Genomic DNA, 19,633 nt, shown 5'->3' on the forward strand with positions numbered 1-19,633 from the left:
GTTGAGGAATAGGAAGAATCATAGGACCCACAGTATCTGGAGCATAGGGAGGTGGTGATTTCAACAAATAAGATTGGAGCGAATCTTCTATCACTTCTTCTCCCGTCTTATCAGCATTAGACGGTAACACCGGGTAACACTTATCCACCGCCATATGATGAAGTCGAGCACTAACTTCCTGCTCTTTCTCATCTTTGTCTCGCTGATACTGTTCAGCATTTCGCATCACCGTAATGACACCTTCTCTCTTATTTTTCTTACTCTGTTTGATTTCTTTCTGCTTGGCCTCTTTACGCCATAACCGGAAGGAATCAAACATGGCTGGCCTAGCCTTCTTTTTAAACAGTTTAGCTTCCAAATTATGTAAAACGGCAGTTTCGAAACTACCATGTGATGGCCAACTAAGAACACCATCATTTTTAGTATAACGGACCCAATATTCGTTATATACGATAGGACCCACGCCATGGCGACTATAGAGCTCATAAATTGGAGTTCCAACCGGAGGTATCGGACATGAATCCTCCAGCCGGGAATCCATTCTGCAACATTTAAGAAACCCAAACAAAGTACTACGGCCAGGCATCGTGCACACTAACCGAGTTTACAAACTTCAAGGGCTATCGAATTATGATGTCCTCGCACAAAAATGCGAGACCCTCGGTTTTGGCAATTGCAATCGTCAAATAAAACCCAACAACTAAGAACCACAAATGCTATGGAACCATGCAAACAACAAAGCAACACTGGGAGCGACCCACAAATACTTAACTGAAAGAGCAATGGCGTCACCAGGAAGGCCCGTCTATCGTCTCGCCGTACAAAGGACTACGCCAGGCGCCAAAACAGGTCGACAGGCAGGGCATCAGTCCGTCGCAGCCGTCAGCAGGCGGGGATCTTCGCGGGGAAAAGACGTCGGGCCACTTATTTCGACAACTGGATCGATGAAGCGGGGTGCACCTTCCCTCGGAGATTTCACACGAAGTTCCTCACGATCGTCGGGCTTTGGACCGGTACCGCTGATGTCGCCCAACGTTGGGCGCCAACTGAAGGACTGGGTTATTCTAAGACCCAGCGGTGCCAGGGGACAACACCTGAAACCTTCGTGGGTTACCTGTTCTGGCGTACAAAACAGACACGGGACACTTCCAGCGACGTCAGATCAGCGTTTATTTACTGCAGGGATACAGAAATCACAAGAAGTACACAACGTGTAGGTTCTCGGAGACTGCTTCAAATTGCAAAAGTGGATCGCTCCTTTTATACACGTTTTTGCCATTGCACAGTATGGCGAACAAAAGTTACAACTCAGTTCCCACAATAAACTTCAAAAGAGTCGTTGTGAGAAGTTGGCCTGGTATATGCTGTTCACTAGTTCTAGTGACCACCTTGTACCATGCCAAGCAACCCTTATGGTGTGGTTGTAAGTCAACCTTTTTGGACTAGCTGCCCTAGTGGTAGCGTAGGCTAAGCAGTCTTTGAGGCTAAACTCGTGATGCGTGTTAAGCAAGCTGTTTTACCAATAGTAACCCCCTTTTATACCAATGAAAGGACACCACACAGATATATATTCAAAATATATATGTATTTATTTCTCAAAGTAACCCCTAGTCTCTTTATGAGCACAGGAGCACAAATCGTCAAACAAGATTACAGTAGAATACACAGAAGTTGCACTTTATATGGATAGGCCCTGGTGGCCACTCAAACCATATACTAAAATAGTGGTATAAGTACCACGAACAGAAAAGGGAAAAGGCCTAGGGCCTCTAGAATCGCTGGGCCTACAAGGAGCTAACGTCAGTTAGTGACCAGGAGGTCCACGGGTGGCGTGTGCAGAGCAAATAGTCACACGCGTGCTCCCATAGGTTTCAATGGGTGCGTAAAAAGTACAAAGTTACTGCAAAAGGAATCTTCCGGATGACCTAGGAACTTAAGATTTGGAACACAGGCACTAGAGATGTATTACTACACATGGGCACCGGAGTACCAGCTTTACCTCACCCACAGGAAGCGGGTGCATAGGCCTCAAAGTGCGTCGGGTTTCTTCTATCTGTTCCGTTGAGCCTGGGACAAAGATGCTGCAGGCGGTCGGTCGGGAAGAGATGCAGTGGATCCAAAAGTGGATCGGAGATGTTGAAGACCTGTAAGCAGAGGGGACAGTGTTCACAGTCACTAGCCAGTGACCAGCGTGGCACCAGGTGGGTACCAGGCGATGTCGGGTGCAAACAGGAAGGAAGGTGTAGCTTGACTCTGCAGCCACGTGGTCCCTGAAGGTCGACGACGTCCAGGAGTCGAGTCACGAGCTGTCCCACGCAGGCTCTCGCTGTCGGCGGTGTCGGCGACTTGATCGAAGCAAACAAGCCTTGGCAAAAGCAATTGTTGTAGGCAAGGAGTTTAAGCTGTTGGTTCTGACCAGCAAGGTCAGAGGGATTGCTCCTTTGGGGGGGAGCAAGGGCCAGTCTGGAGCAACCAGACCAGCGGTGTTTGTCGTAGATTTCGTCGCCAAGATGGCCACTAGCCAGCGGGCCAGCAACCGGTTAGGCGCGTCGAGTGGCAAAATGCAGAAGGGCCCCACGCAGATCGTGGAGATGCTGGAGGGCTCACCTTTGGTGCAGATGCTGCTCGAGGGTTGGGCTTCTCAGGACCCAAAGCACAACTTGGAGGGAGCCTCGGTTGTTGCACTGGTCAGCTTGTCGTAGTCGTTCCAAGATGGCTGGCTCCACGTGTCTCGGTGCCTCCACGGGTCTCCTCTTTGCAGGGACTGTGGATCGGGCGGTGAGAGGTCTGGAGGTCCAGGTCTTGTCAGTCTCTGGGCTCGGGCTCCGGCGGGAGGCGGCGGCAAAGCAGACGGTGATTCGCTGGAGGGTGCTTGCGTTAGCAAGGTGGTCACTCCCTGACCACAGGGGAGATTTTCTTCAGTCTTCTGTGCAGCAGAATGTCGAAGTTCCCGTCTTCTTCTTAGTTTCAAGTTGATTCCAGGATGTCTGAAGTCTTAGGACACAGCTCCTACCTTTATTCGGATTCTAGGGGCCGGACTACCTGCTAGGTCCCTCCCTATGGGTGGGACCAGGAAGGGGGGTGGTTACACCCCCAATCCTTTGTCCAGCTCGCCCCAGGCCCGGGACTGGTGTGCCCCAGGACCGGTTTGAACTGGCATATGCACCGAGGCTCCTTGTGAGCCACAGGCATGTCTGGTTTCTTTCAAGCCCTACCTGACCAATACACAAAATCCTGTCTGGGGTGGTGCATGCACCTCCCCTGGCAGGAAACCCTTTGTCCACACCTCCCAAGCTGGAAGGACTCCCAGCAGCAGGAGGGCAGACTTGTGTCTGTGGTGGCAGCATCCATTTTGTGGAGCTGAGGCTATGTCTGATTTTACCCGGGTTTCAGGCACTGTACATGTCGTGTCCCTCTAGGAGGGTGGAATGCTAACCCCGTCGCCAGAATTGGCGAGGGGTTAGTATTCCAATTCGTATGACACCTTACTCGACATGTTTTGATAAAGCCAAACCAAAGATAGCATTTAACCGCGAGGTTCATAATGCACTTAAGAGTATATGGTATGACGATATCTGGAAACAGTAGAAGGAAGTTGTTCCGACCACTGCAGACAGGCTCAGCTCATGCCAGAGCACCATCTCACATGGAACCAAGCACTCTGCCTTCAGGATTGTTAAGGCCTGCCATAGGAGTGACTTATAGGTTACCAGGTGTCCCATTTAAGGTTAGGTATAGGTATACTACACCTAAGTAAGAGGTGATTACACCAACTTACCCCAGCTGAGTGATCAGCCAGTTGTGTCAGATTGTTAGGCCAAGCCTGGGGTGGCATAATACATGCTGCAGCCCCTGGCAGGCCTTGGGTACACCAATGCCCTGGGTACCTAGTGTACACTGGTACAGGGGCTGACAGGGTGATCCACTTCCAATTGGTTATGCACCTAGGGTGCATAGTTTTAATTTAGTAGAGAGAACAGCAGGCTGGGGGTCTGATTGGCAGGCCCACAGCCTCAATATGTCAAAAACCAGTGAAGCAAAAAGCAAAAATTTGGGGTGACCATAGGATAGCAGACCCTACTCTCCTACACAACCCCCCCCCAAACGCTGGGACATTAAACTAGCCTTGACCAGTCTCGTCTTCATGTCCTAAGTGGAAGTACCTGGAGAGACCATCTGCATTCCCATGGTCAGTACCTGGCCGGTGCTCCACTGTAAAGTCCATCCCCTGTAGGGAAATGGACCACCTAAGCAGTTTGGGGTTTTCACCCTTCATCTGATTTAGCCACAAGAGGGGCTTATGGTCGGTCTGAATCTTGAAGTGAGTGCCAAACAAGTATGGCCTCAGCTTCTTCAGGGCCCACACCACAGCAAAGGCCTCCCTCTCAATAGCTGACCAATTCTTCTCTCTGGGGGTCAACCTTCTGCTAATAAAAGCAATGGGTTGGTCTTGACCATCTACATTAAGTTGTGACAGCACAGCTCCCACACCCAACTCAGAAGCATCTGTTTGGACAATAAACTCTTTGGAGTAGTCAGGACTTTTCAGGATAGGTGCAGAGCACATGGCCTCCTTCAGGTCATCAAATGCCTTTTGACAGCTTACTGTCCACTGAACCTTTTTGGGCATCTTCTTGGATGTCAGATCATTAAGAGGAGTCACAATGGACCCATAGTTCTTAACAAACTTCCTGTAATACCCAGTCAAGCCCAAGAAAGCTCGAACTTGAGTCTGGGTGGTTGGAGGGGACCAGTCCTTGATGGATTGTATCTTACTCTCCAGTGGTTGAACTTGGCCTCCACCTACAAGGTGGCCCAAATATACAACCTTACTCTGCCCTATCTGGCACTTAGTAGCCTTGATAGTGAGGCCTGCCCTTTGCAGAGCCTCAAGAGCCTTCTTCAGGTGGATCAGGTGATCCTCCCAGGTGGAACTAAAGACAGCAATGTCATCAAGATATGCTGCACAAAAGTCATCCAACCCAGTAAGGACTTGGTTCACCAGCCTTTGGAAGGTGGCAGGTGCATTCTTCAGACCAAAGGGCATCACCACAAACTGATAATGCCCACCTGGGGTTGAGAATGCTGTTTTGGCCTTAGACTCCTCAGCTAACCTGATTTGCCAATAGCCAGCTGTCAAGTCAAATGTGCTCAAAAACTTTGCAGAAGCTAGTTTGTCTATGAGCTCATCTGCCCTTGGAATAGGGTGTGCATCTGTCCTGGTGACAGCATTGAGTCCTCTGTAATCCACACAGAACCTCATCTCTCTCTTGCCATCTTTGGTGTGAGGTTTGGGGACCAGAACCACTGGGCTAGCCCAGGGGCTCTCTGAGGGTTCAATGACACCTAATTCCAGCATTTTATGTACCTCAGCCTTTATACAGTCCCTGACGTGGTCAGGTTGTCTGTAAAGTTTGTTCTTTACAGGCAGACTGTCACCAGTGTCCACAACATGGGTACACCAGTCAGTTTGACTAGGTATCAAGGAAAACATATGTGAAAATGATTGTAGAACCTGTCTACATTCAGTCTGCTGATGGGCAGTGAGGTTGCCTCCAAGGGTCACTCCTTCAACTGAGCCATCTTCAGGGTTCTGAGACAACAGGTCTGGGAGAGGGTCACTCTCTTCCTCCTGTCCCTCATCTGTAGCCATGAGCAAGCCCATGTCTGCCCTGTCAACATATGCTTTAAGCCTGTTAACATGGAGTACCCTGTGGGGACTCCTGGGAGTTCCTAGGTCCACCAAGTAGGTGACCTCTCCCTTCTTTTCCAGGATTGTATGGGGTCCAGACCATTTGTCTTGGAGTGCTGCTGGGGCCACTGGCTCCAACACCCATACCTTCTGTCCTGGCTGATACTCAACCAAGACAGCCTTTTGGTCATGCCAAGCTTTCTGTAAGGCCTGGCTTGCCTCAAGGTTTTTAGATGCCTTCTCCATATACTCAGCCATCCTGGAGCGGAGACCAAGTACATAGTCCACTATGTCTAGTTTAGGCTTTTTGAGAGGTAACTCCCATCCTTCCTTCACCAAACACAGTGGGCCTCTCACAGGGTGCCCAAACAACAATTCAAAGGGGCTGTAGCCAACTCCTTTTTGTGGGACCTCTCTGTAAGCAAACAGAAGGCAGGGTAGAAGGATATCCCATCTTCGCCTGAGCTTTTCAGGTAATCCTTTGATCATACCCTTTAGGGTCTTGTTGAATCTCTCAACAAGCCCATTGCATTGTGGGTGATAAGGGGTGGTGAACTTGTAGTTGACACCACATTCCTTCCACATAGCTGTCAAGTATCCTGACATAAAGTTGGTACCTCTGTCAGATACTACCTCCTTAGGAAACCCCACTCTGGAGAATACTCCCAGCAGGGCCCTGGCCACAACAGGTGCTGTAGTGGTCCTAAGGGGAATTGCCTCTGGATACCTGGTGGCATGATCCACTACCACCAGTATAAATCTGTGCCCAGATGCAGTGGGAGGATCCATGGGACCCACTATGTCTATTCCCACTCTTTCAAAGGGAACCCCCACCACAGGTAGTGGTATCAGGGGGGCCTTTGTTGTGCCACCTGATTTGCCACTGGCTTGGCAGGTAACACAGGAGCGACAAAACTCCTTGGTATCTTCATTCATATGAGGCCAGTGAAAGTGAGGGACAAGTCTGTCCCAGGTCTTGTTCTGGCCTAGGTGTCCTGCTAAAGGAATATCATGGGCCAAGGTAAGAAGGAAGCCCCTAAATTGCAGAGGTATAACCAACCTCCTGGTTGCACCAGGCTTGGGGTCTCTAGCCTCTGAATAAAGGAGCCCTTCATCCCAATACACTTTATGGGTACCTTGAGCATTCCCAGCAGCCTCAGCAGCAGCCAGCTGTCTGAGGGGTTCAAGAGAGGGACAGGATAACTGAGCCTGCCTCAAGTCAGCCCTTGAAGGTCCCCCTGTCCCCAGAAACTCAACCTGATCAGGTTCAAGCTCTTCAGGGACAGTTCCTTCAGGGTCCTCTAGATCAGCTTCCTGGGAAGGCTGATCATCACTCTGAGGCAGGGGGGAAGGCACAGCCTTGACCCTCCTGTTCTTCTTCTTGGTAGGTGCTTGGTCCATTGTTCCAGGATCCAAGACCTGTGGTTCAGTGAGGCACTTTTTGGCCTGTGACCTGGTCACAGCAAGGACATGTGATGATATACCTAACATCTCTGCATGAGTCCTGTACTCCACTTCTGACCATAGAGAACTCTCTAGGTCATTGCCCAACAAACATTCTACTGGGAGGTCTGCACTAACCACAACCCTTTTGAGGCCAGTTACCCCTCCCCATGAGAAGTTAACAACTGCCACACTATGTGAAGTAGTGGCATTGCTGGCATTGGTCACCAGGTAGTTCTCACCTGGTATGTACTGTCCAGGATCCACAAAGCCTGGTGTCACCATAGTGACACTGGCACATGTGTCCCTGTAGGCTTGAGCCACTTTGTCATTAATTAAAGGAGTCTGTCTGTACTTGCCCAGGTTACTGGGGCTCACAGTCAGGGACAAATCAATGTCCCCATCACAGATCAAGACTGCCTGTGTAAGGGTTCTGTCTAAGTCAGAATCTCCTTCAGTTCCCATAGTGATTCCCACTACACCCTTTGTCTGGGGACCAACACTGCTAACAGTAGTACTGGGAGCAGGTGCCTTAGGGGCAACAGTGTTGGGGGCTCCACCCTTTTTGCAATCACTAGTCCAGTGAGTTGTATTTTTACAATGATTGCACCAGGGTTTCTTCTGACCTTCTTTCTTCTTCTTGGACTGTTGGGACCCACCCTCCTTAGCAGTAGTTTGGGGCCCTGTTGAAGACTTCTGGTCTTTAGGTTTCTGATCTCCACCCTTTTGGTCTGTTTTCTTCTGATCACCCCCTTGGCCCTGGTTCTGGTTCTTTTGCTTAACCCTGGTTCTGACCCATTTGTCTGCCTTCTTTCCCAATTCTTGGGGAGAGGTCAGATCAGAGTCAACCAAGTGTTGATGCAGTTGCTGGTTTTGACAGTTATTTAAAATCTGCTCTCTCATCATCAAATTATACAATCCTGTAAAATCAGATACCTTACTTCCCAGCAACCAACCCTCCAAAGCCTTAGTGGCACATTCAATGTATTCAGACCAGTCCTGAGTCTGTGTCTTTTGGGTGTCTCTGAACATTAACCTGTACTGTTCAGTGGTTAAGCCTAACCCATCTACCAGAACACTCTTCAGGACTCTGTAGTTTCTGACATCCTCTTCTCTAACAGTGAGGAGTCTGTCTCTGCCTCTTCCTTCAAAGGAGAGCCAGAGGATTGCTGCCCACTGATCTTCAGGAACCTGCTGTACTTTGCAGGCTCTCTCAAGAGCAGTTATCCACTTGTGGATGTCATCCCCACTTTTGTAGGGGGGCACAACCTTAGACAGGTTTCTATTGTCGAAAACCCTATCTTTGTCCTTAGGGACAATGCTGCCACCAGTGGGTATAGACCCACTCTCTCTAGGTTGCCTAGCCTTGTTCAGTTTTTCTTCCATCAGGGCTACTTCTAGCTCCTGCTTCCTGATCCTCAGCTGGGCTTCCTGCATTCTGGCCTCATGTTCCCTCCTCTGAGGGGTGGTCATCCTTTTCCTGGAGTGACCTTGAGAGCCTCTAGAGCCATGGGAAGCATTGGAGTCACCTGAGCGATTCCTTTGCCTTCCCAGCCCTGTGTTAAGTCCACTGGGGAGATCCAGTGGGTTGAACCCACTGTCAGTCCCCAATAGCCTTGGTTTAGCTGGGCCAAGTTTAACACTTGGCACTGGGCTAGTTCTCCCTTCATCCTCACTACTGTCAGTATCCTTTTCACTCTCATCCTCTGTGGTAGGCATCCCATCTAAGGGGTGACCATTGGGAAGGGGTACTTCAGTGGCATCTTCAGAAGGGGGGCCTCCTGTTCCTGTCCCTAAGGGGGCTAACTGGGAAGCTTTCTTGAGTGCTCTCTGATTCTCATCATTCTGTAAGAGCTCTCTGAGCTCAGCAGAGTTTGGGTTCTTGGGCTGTTTAAGGCCTCTAAGAGTTGCCAAATGCCTGAGCTCATTCTGATTAAGGGTAGCAAAGCTGGATGGTGCCCTCTGGGGGTCACTCTCAACAGAGATGGGTACAGTGGACCCCTCTGCCCCGGCCATTGCTCTTAAGTGTGGGTGGATGTGTTGCAATCTACCTACACTTGGGTTTACCTACTAAACCTATCTAGTAGTTGTAGTCAGGGTGTGCTACTCCCTTTGCTCTACAACAACTAAGTTCAGTAGAACTTATGTATATCTAATCTTGTTTTATATGTACCTACAGGTACCTATGTGATCTTTCAATTGGTAACCAAGAGATTACAATGGTAAAACACAGCAAGCTCAAATCCAACCGCTGCTCACCAATGTGAGAAGTTGGCCTGGTATATGCTGTTCACTAGTTCTAGTGACCACCTTGTACCATGCCAAGCAACCCTTATGGTGTGGTTGTAAGTCAACCTTTTTGGACTAGCTGCCCTAGTGGTAGCGTAGGCTAAGCAGTCTTTGAGGCTAAACTCGTGATGCGTGTTAAGCAAGCTGTTTTACCAATAGTAACCCCCTTTTATACCAATGAAAGGACACCACACAGATATATATTCAAAATATATATGTATTTATTTCTCAAAGTAACCCCTAGTCTCTTTATGAGCACAGGAGCACAAATCGTCAAACAAGATTACAGTAGAATACACAGAAGTTGCACTTTATATGGATAGGCCCTGGTGGCCACTCAAACCATATACTAAAATAGTGGTATAAGTACCACGAACAGAAAAGGGAAAAGGCCTAGGGCCTCTAGAATCGCTGGGCCTACAAGGAGCTAACGTCAGTTAGTGACCAGGAGGTCCACGGGTGGCGTGTGCAGAGCAAATAGTCACACGCGTGCTCCCATAGGTTTCAATGGGTGCGTAAAAAGTACAAAGTTACTGCAAAAGGAATCTTCCGGATGACCTAGGAACTTAAGATTTGGAACACAGGCACTAGAGATGTATTACTACACATGGGCACCGGAGTACCAGCTTTACCTCACCCACAGGAAGCGGGTGCATAGGCCTCAAAGTGCGTCGGGTTTCTTCTATCTGTTCCGTTGAGCCTGGGACAAAGATGCTGCAGGCGGTCGGTCGGGAAGAGATGCAGTGGATCCAAAAGTGGATCGGAGATGTTGAAGACCTGTAAGCAGAGGGGACAGTGTTCACAGTCACTAGCCAGTGACCAGCGTGGCACCAGGTGGGTACCAGGCGATGTCGGGTGCAAACAGGAAGGAAGGTGTAGCTTGACTCTGCAGCCACGTGGTCCCTGAAGGTCGACGACGTCCAGGAGTCGAGTCACGAGCTGTCCCACGCAGGCTCTCGCTGTCGGCGGTGTCGGCGACTTGATCGAAGCAAACAAGCCTTGGCAAAAGCAATTGTTGTAGGCAAGGAGTTTAAGCTGTTGGTTCTGACCAGCAAGGTCAGAGGGATTGCTCCTTTGGGGGGGAGCAAGGGCCAGTCTGGAGCAACCAGACCAGCGGTGTTTGTCGTAGATTTCGTCGCCAAGATGGCCACTAGCCAGCGGGCCAGCAACCGGTTAGGCGCGTCGAGTGGCAAAATGCAGAAGGGCCCCACGCAGATCGTGGAGATGCTGGAGGGCTCACCTTTGGTGCAGATGCTGCTCGAGGGTTGGGCTTCTCAGGACCCAAAGCACAACTTGGAGGGAGCCTCGGTTGTTGCACTGGTCAGCTTGTCGTAGTCGTTCCAAGATGGCTGGCTCCACGTGTCTCGGTGCCTCCACGGGTCTCCTCTTTGCAGGGACTGTGGATCGGGCGGTGAGAGGTCTGGAGGTCCAGGTCTTGTCAGTCTCTGGGCTCGGGCTCCGGCGGGAGGCGGCGGCAAAGCAGACGGTGATTCGCTGGAGGGTGCTTGCGTTAGCAAGGTGGTCACTCCCTGACCACAGGGGAGATTTTCTTCAGTCTTCTGTGCAGCAGAATGTCGAAGTTCCCGTCTTCTTCTTAGTTTCAAGTTGATTCCAGGATGTCTGAAGTCTTAGGACACAGCTCCTACCTTTATTCGGATTCTAGGGGCCGGACTACCTGCTAGGTCCCTCCCTATGGGTGGGACCAGGAAGGGGGGTGGTTACACCCCCAATCCTTTGTCCAGCTCGCCCCAGGCCCGGGACTGGTGTGCCCCAGGACCGGTTTGAACTGGCATATGCACCGAGGCTCCTTGTGAGCCACAGGCATGTCTGGTTTCTTTCAAGCCCTACCTGACCAATACACAAAATCCTGTCTGGGGTGGTGCATGCACCTCCCCTGGCAGGAAACCCTTTGTCCACACCTCCCAAGCTGGAAGGACTCCCAGCAGCAGGAGGGCAGACTTGTGTCTGTGGTGGCAGCATCCATTTTGTGGAGCTGAGGCTATGTCTGATTTTACCCGGGTTTCAGGCACTGTACATGTCGTGTCCCTCTAGGAGGGTGGAATGCTAACCCCGTCGCCAGAATTGGCGAGGGGTTAGTATTCCAATTCGTATGACACCTTACTCGACATGTTTTGATAAAGCCAAACCAAAGATAGCATTTAACCGCGAGGTTCATAATGCACTTAAGAGTATATGGTATGACGATATCTGGAAACAGTAGAAGGAAGTTGTTCCGACCACTGCAGACAGGCTCAGCTCATGCCAGAGCACCATCTCACATGGAACCAAGCACTCTGCCTTCAGGATTGTTAAGGCCTGCCATAGGAGTGACTTATAGGTTACCAGGTGTCCCATTTAAGGTTAGGTATAGGTATACTACACCTAAGTAAGAGGTGATTACACCAACTTACCCCAGCTGAGTGATCAGCCAGTTGTGTCAGATTGTTAGGCCAAGCCTGGGGTGGCATAATACATGCTGCAGCCCCTGGCAGGCCTTGGGTACACCAATGCCCTGGGTACCTAGTGTACACTGGTACAGGGGCTGACAGGGTGATCCACTTCCAATTGGTTATGCACCTAGGGTGCATAGTTTTAATTTAGTAGAGAGAACAGCAGGCTGGGGGTCTGATTGGCAGGCCCACAGCCTCAATATGTCAAAAACCAGTGAAGCAAAAAGCAAAAATTTGGGGTGACCATAGGATAGCAGACCCTACTCTCCTACAGTCGTGTTCATGTTTCAGGAGGCCGGAACATAATTACAGCAGCATTGCCGGTTCCCAACTGTAAAAACATATCTACCCCGCAATAAAACACATTCCATTCTGACCGTAAACACATTAGGAGAGAGGACAAGAACAGATGCAAAGAAAGGACAAGGATGCACAACAGGTTAAAGAAGAGTGTCGGGAGTAATAAAAGAAACTTGACAGGATCAAAGACCTCGTGTCCAATGCATGCATGACTGAAACAATAGGCTAGCACGGCAAGATGAGTCCCGAGCGGGGCCATCTGCCTTCGCCGTGTCATTTCCCTTATCGTAAAAGTCACTCTCAAAGAAACACGTGTCCCTCATGTAAGCTTGGGAGTCCCAGGGTCACGAAGCGGGCAAAGTCCGTTCGCTGGCTACTTGAGGGCAGGAAACAAAATGGATGTCTTATCTAAAATGGACCCCGAGGGTTCGGATGGACATACCCAAAAATGAGACGAACCATACGTGGTGGCGTAGCGAAACTACGTACACCCACTATACTCGTCATTTGCGGTTCGTAGACACCAAACTCCTCCATATTCGTCACCACTCAAAAAGTGTCGTTCCGTCTCACACAGAACCTCACCACCATCTCGTATTTTACCAGTGAACTACATCACCACCTTCCAAAAGGTCCAGGTAAGAGGAGCTGCAAAGCTCAAATAGAGAGGTAGGTTCCTACACCACCTTCGGTTATATTTGAATTCCTTCACCACTGCTCAGCATCAAGACAACTTCTTCGTTTAAAGCCAGGTCTCTTGGAGCCAACATAAAAATAAAAAATTAAAATTAAAAAAAAACTTTTGGACTCTGGCCTCCATTAAATCTGCTTTGTTGAGGCTACAGAAAAAATATAGACCACCTGAGTGGGATCTTCTCTGCCTCCTCTCAGACCCACCTTTGGACTCTGTGGTCCTATTAGCATCCAAAAAACCACCGTGCAACTACTCTTGCTTCCTCTGTGCCAACCGATAAATAGAGCAAGCAGCTGGACTCTATAGGCTACAAAGTCTGTAGCACAGCTGCAACCTCCGTGAAAGTGGCCAGTGCAGCTGCTCTCCTGGGCCGGTATGATGGAGCACTCTGGGATTCTATTCAAGTTTGCTAGTCTTGCAGGGACCGACAGCAAGACTTCCTAGAAATAGTCAACAAGGGCCTCATGAGTTTCCCGTCTAGCAATCCGTGCTAGAGGTGATTCGTCCTTGCTGGCGGCACATGAATATTGTCACGGCATAGCCTTATGAAGGCATTCTTTGCTTAGTCTCCCAACTCTTAAACTGGAGTCTCAACAGAGGAGCCTCAACCTTCCATTCTGTTTCTGCCCCCTTCCACAGCCACACAGACTGAGATGGCTCAAATGATATCGGAGACCAAGACTTGTAAGGTGGTCAGCCTAGAAAGGCCAAAGTAGCATAGACTTTCAAACCCTACTAGCACTGGATTTACCCACTGAGTCCAAACCCCTCACTGGTATCCAGGCCATCAGCAACCACACCAGCAAAGACCTTAGCAGCAGTGAAGGCAGCCTATAGGAATATCCACCCATTAGCCTGCCCAATGGAGTAAACCAACATCCAGCTCCAAGTCTTGAATCTTTATTCCCAGTCAGTTTCCCACTCCTGTAGGGGGAAGCATTTCTCAATTTCAGGCATAGTGGCAAAAACAAATCACGAACGCCTGGGTATTAAATAAATGGGTATGATCTCAGATTCACAAGTCCTCCACTGACCATACCACAAACATCCAATCACATCTGCAAGAGCTTCAATCGGAAGTCCACATCCTGCTGCAGAAGCATGCAGTGGAGGTTGTCCCCCCCCCCCCCCCCCCTCCAAACTGGGAACAGGAGTTAACGCCAGATATTTTTCCAGTAAAAAAGGATAAGACTAATTGAGACCCATGTTTGACTTGAAATTGGCCATTAAATAGCTTTTGTGAGACCTTTTGGATGCTGGCATTGCATCAGATCTATCCCCAATTACACAAGGGAGATTGGGTCTGCTCCATAGACCTCCAAGTCGCATACCTTCAGGTACCAATCACCAAGAAACCTCACAAATTGAGTTTTATTATGGAACAGGATTATTCAGTACCAAGTTCTTCCATTTTTGGCCTGAAGGCAGCAATCGGAACTTTTTCAAAGTGCATGGCAGTTTCCTACTCAGGAAACCTTGAAGCTTAGCCAAGCTCTACCAAGATTGGCTAATCAAGGCGTCTACTCCGCAGGAAGCCCAACTACATTACAACTGGACTTGCGATGTCCTTCAATGGTTGGGTCTTCATACCAACAGCTAGTCAACCTCCACTCCAGGCTCTACAGTACTTGGGGTCTTCCATCGACACCATGCAGGCAAGAGTATGTACTTTAGAGGAGAAACTGTTATCGATCGGAAGGGGTCACTCTCATGAAAGCCTCTTATCATAAATTGAGGTCAGTGTCCTCTCACCTTGGCTCCATGACCTCCTGTGTCTTCCTCACTCCAGATGCACACTTTCCCATTCCCCCTATTAAGGAGTGTCTTGAGGATCAGTGGGATAAGTTGAAAGGCAACTGGGAAGACAAGATCATTCTCTACCCTCATGCAAAGTAATCTCTAAAATGGTTCTCTATGATCAAAGTGCTTCATGAGATGCCTTTTCACCATCAGGTTCCATCTCAGACCATAGTGACGGATGCATTAGTGATTGGCTGGGGAGCCCATGTGGATTGTCCATGTGTGGCACAGGGTGTCAGATGACCTATCATATCTATCTCCTCGTGATTAAGGCTGTCCACTGGGCATTAAAAGCTTGTTCATCATTCAAGAGCAAGTCCCTGCTTGTTCAAATGAACAATACAAGCACTAACTTCTACCTCTTCAAGCAGGGGGAAAAAGGTCCAGACCCTTCTCCCACAAAGCCCAAGCAATTTGGAAATGGCTCGTAGCCAGGAACCTGCAGGTCACAGCAACTCTCCTCCCAGGTGTACAAAACGTTCAGGAAGACACCCTCAGCTGAGTTCGGCAAGCAAACCACCAATGTGACATTAACAAATATGTTGAGCAAGATATCTTTAAGCTTCAAGCACATCGACTTGTTCGCCACTGCATAAAGCAACAAATACCAATCTGCATCCAGATGCTTCCAACCAGGGGCTCTGGGGAATGCACTATGGATCTACTGGTCTGGCAAATTCCTCTACACCTTTACACCGATCCCACGAATAGTCCTCAAACTGTCATTTTCAAAAGCCAGAATCCTCTTAATAGTGCCATAGTGGCCACATCAGTGGTGGTTCAGACTCCCTTCAACTGCCATGCAGACCAGACCTGCTAACTAAGGTATGAGGCCACATGGTTCACCTCAATCTCTCCTTAAATTTGTCAGCCTGGCTCCTAAGCTAGTGCAGTATGGTCACTTGAACTTACCAGAAGTCTAAATGGACATCCTCAGGGCGGCTAAACATCAACCCATTCATCATATGCCTTCAAGTGGAAGAGATTTTTCATATGGTGTTCTTACAAGAAATAGGCCCTACAAGTTGCCAGGTAGATGTCGTTCTTCCTTACTTTCTCCATTTGTCAAAATACGGCTTTCGATTCTCTTACATAAAGGTTCTCTTGGAAGCCCTTACTGCCTGCAGAAAATGCCTTTCACAAATCTCTTATAAACCATCCTTTATCACAGGGATTTTGAAAGGTTAAAGGTGGTTTTCTCTCCCTTCCTGGGTGCTTAACAATCCTTTCACAACTCTGGATCTTTTTGAAACCTTTAGAAGTCTTCCATGCAGTATCTGTCATGGAAAACTGATTTCCTAGTAGTGTTAACATCAGCACGTACGGTTTAGCAAAATCCAGGACTGATCTGCTCCCGCATTTGCTCAGGGACTTTCTGTTTCTATTCAACTGCCTCTATTTAGCTGTTGTCATATGGCCGTTGGGGTTCATTGTCGACATTGCTAAATCAGCATGAGCTCTGCTGCCATGACACTACTTTTGCGTATGTTACTACGTGACTTTATTTTGCAAGACTCTGTGCCTTTCACATGAGAACCGTCTGTGTGCTTTGCATGTTCCTGGAGTTTAGTTTGAACATTGTGTGCAAGGTCGATAAACCTTGACTCTTGTGGTTCTGTTGAGTCCCTAGCACTTAGACAATACATGCTAACACAGCTGCTATTGCTGGAAACCCGTGCTTTGTTATTATGGGGCTGCATGATGTTCTAACAGACACTTGGAGAGCGACCTTTACAGGGAGAAGAGCTATGCTGTTCCTATGATGTAAAAATACCATCTAGGCAGGTGGGCATTATGGTCCTTTAGCCCCTGCCTGTATACAATGGTAGCATTCTTTATTATCTATTGAATTGCAACAATGCTAACTGTTTTAGGTTTATGCATTTTGCTGCTGGCTGTTGTTCGTATACTGCACTATAGTTAAAATAAACATTTTGAACTAGTACAGATACTCTGTCAAGTCTTATTGTGGACTGTTACGGGTGGGCGAAAGGGTGCTTCCTACTACCACGATTTCTGAGAGTTGGGAGTGTTGTGTTCTGGGTTGTCTAATCATTTGTAGCTTTGTGATTATGTAGGAGAGCGAATGAAACACTATAGCTAGTTGGTTCTGGGATTTTGGGTCGTGAGGCGGTGGTAAAGCTCAGCTCCTACACACCGAGGTCTGGTTTTTGCTGCACATAGTTCTATGTATGTGCAGAATCCCTGCAACACTGTTTTGATAGAAAACGACCAGTAGAGGTCAGTTAAATACCAGGATCACTTTAGCATTTCCTAGATTCCAGGCCATAGAGACTTGTATTCAATGGGCACACTTAGACAATATTTTTTTTTCAAATCTTGTATTATCAGTGATCTAGCCACCCAAGGGGCTGAATTTATATTGAAAACGGAGCTTTGACCAATAGTTTCTCGTTGATCAACAGTATTTCTCTCCATGTGTTTCCATAACTGGCATGTTGCGCAATACAGTGCTTACTTTCCCTCCATGTTAAAGAACAGTTGTTTCAGCACCCAGGCTAATGTCCTTCATAGCTAAATACATATAAGGTCCCAAAGGTGAGACTGATTGGAATGCAAAGGCTTGTTTTCACTGCTCTTGGTCGGGATGGGCTTGCTGTTCCATTCAAATGATGGATTATCAATGGAGATCTATCTAAGAAGTTGATTTCTTACCTGTAATCTCAGCCTCTCTTAGAATCTCCATTGAAGTCATAAGCAACCCTCGTGGCTCCAAGGTGGACAAAACAGGAAATTATTGGACTTGCCTATTACTGACCTCTCTTCAAAAAGACTGCTAGACTTGATGGGACGCTGGTGGTCTCTTGGTCCTTAAAGGTGCAGACCCTGTTTTGAATTCCTTTAACAGAAGCATTGAGGGCTACACTGTCCTGCTATTAATCTTTTGTTTTTAGAAAAAGGGTCTCTGGCAGCAAATGAGGGAGTCCAGATGTCTTTGATTCCACTTGACACAAGGATACTGGTGCAGTGGTGGAGCATAAGTAAAGAGTCCCAGCTTTGGGTGGAGTTGAGGAAGAGACTCTAGCGCTGTCTAACTTCTGATCGTAGAGAAGCAGTCACTCCTAGGAAGATTGTGTGAAAGGATAATATTTGCATAATCAGTGTAAAGGCAACCTGAGCAGCTACTGGAGATGTAGCAAAGAGCTTGTGTATAGGGAGAATCTCACTGAGCCAAAGACACTTGAGAAACACAGAGGGTTTTTATGGGAATCAGTGTTCATCTTACAGAGTGAGCTAAAAGATGAGTACCACTGAACAGCACAAGGAGCTGAGGGAGGCAAGTAAAGGGGATGCCATGTTTAGGCTAGTCTACACTAACTTAACCATTTAAAGCAAGGAAGATTGTTGAATGGCTGGCTTGTTGCAGCCCTAATCTAATTTTATTAAATCAAAGTTTCTTTCTTTTCTTTTTAAAGAGGCCTTTAGGCACATTCCCTGATGAACACTTTACAGAGGAGGAACCCAAACAATGCATCAAAGCTTTCCAGGAACGCCTGTCCCAGATATCTGCAGAAATTGAAAGCAGAAATGCATCCCTGCCTCAAGTACAACTACCTGAACCCCAAAGTGATTGAGAACAGTGTGTCCATATAACTGCTACTAACCAACCAGCAAGAACATCCCATGCTCCTCCCTAGTAAGTAAATTGCAGATCTTGGCCCACATCACACTCTGTTCTAGATTCTGACTAGTTAAGAATTGGCCTCACTGGACCTTGGCCAGGGGTAACTTCAAGGGCTCCAGTGTTAGAGGTGCTAAACTGTTTTTGGAATAGGTAAAGTTCAGAGAAAAAACACTTATAGATAGCAGAGCATTTTATTTACACTGACTGACACTGACTGACACTGACTGACACTGACTGACACTGACTGACACTGACTGACACTGACTGACACTGACTGACACTGACTGACACTGACTGACACTGACTGACACTGACTGACACTGACTGACACTGACTGACACTGACTGACACTGACTGACACTGACTGACACTGACTGACACTGACTGACACTGACTGACACTGACTGACACTGACTGACACTGACTGACACTGACTGACACTGACTGACACTGACTGACACTGACTGACACTGACTGACACTGACTGACACTGACTGACACTGACTGACACTGACTGACACTGACTGACACTGACTGACACTGACTGACACTGACTGACACTGACTGACACTGACTGACACTGACTGACACTGACTGACACTGACTGACACTGACTGACACTGACTGACACTGACTGACACTGACTGACACTGACTGACACTGACTGACACTGACTGACACTGACTGACACTGACTGACACTGACTGACACTGACTGACACTGACTGACACTGACTGACACTGACTGACACTGACTGACACTGACTGACACTGACTGACACTGACTGACACTGACTGACACTGACTGACACTGACTGACACTGACTGACACTGACTGACACTGACTGACACTGACTGACACTGACTGACACTGACTGACACTGACTGACACTGACTGACACTGACTGACACTGACTGACACTGACTGACACTGACTGACACTGACTGACACTGACTGACACTGACTGACACTGACTGACACTGACTGACACTGACTGACACTGACTGACACTGACTGACACTGACTGACACTGACTGACACTGACTGACACTGACTGACACTGACTGACACTGACTGACACTGACTGACACTGACTGACACTGACTGACACTGACTGACACTGACTGACACTGACTGACACTGACTGACACTGACTGACACTGACTGACACTGACTGACACTGACTGACACTGACTGACACTGACTGACACTGACTGACACTGACTGACACTGACTGACACTGACTGACACTGACTGACACTGACTGACACTGACTGACACTGACTGACACTGACTGACACTGACTGACACTGACTGAC

At 48.3% G+C, this 19,633-nt stretch overlaps 1 pseudogene across 1 annotated transcript in view; it reads left to right on the forward strand.

The window, feature by feature from the left end:
- The window catches only part of LOC146780367 (polyunsaturated fatty acid lipoxygenase ALOX15B-like), a 101,295-nt pseudogene extending 83,012 nt beyond the window's left edge, over window positions 1-18,283 (forward strand). The window contains exon 13 of the transcript XR_014972386.1: window positions 18,106-18,283. The product of XR_014972386.1 is annotated as a polyunsaturated fatty acid lipoxygenase ALOX15B-like (transcript). The remainder of the gene's footprint in view (window positions 1-18,105) is intronic.
- The last annotated feature ends 1,350 nt before the right edge of the window (window positions 18,284-19,633 follow it).

The sequence above is a fragment of the Triturus cristatus genome, chromosome 12 (genome assembly GCF_964204655.1).
Source record: "Triturus cristatus chromosome 12, aTriCri1.1, whole genome shotgun sequence".
NCBI classification, from domain to species: Eukaryota; Metazoa; Chordata; class Amphibia; order Caudata; family Salamandridae; genus Triturus; species Triturus cristatus.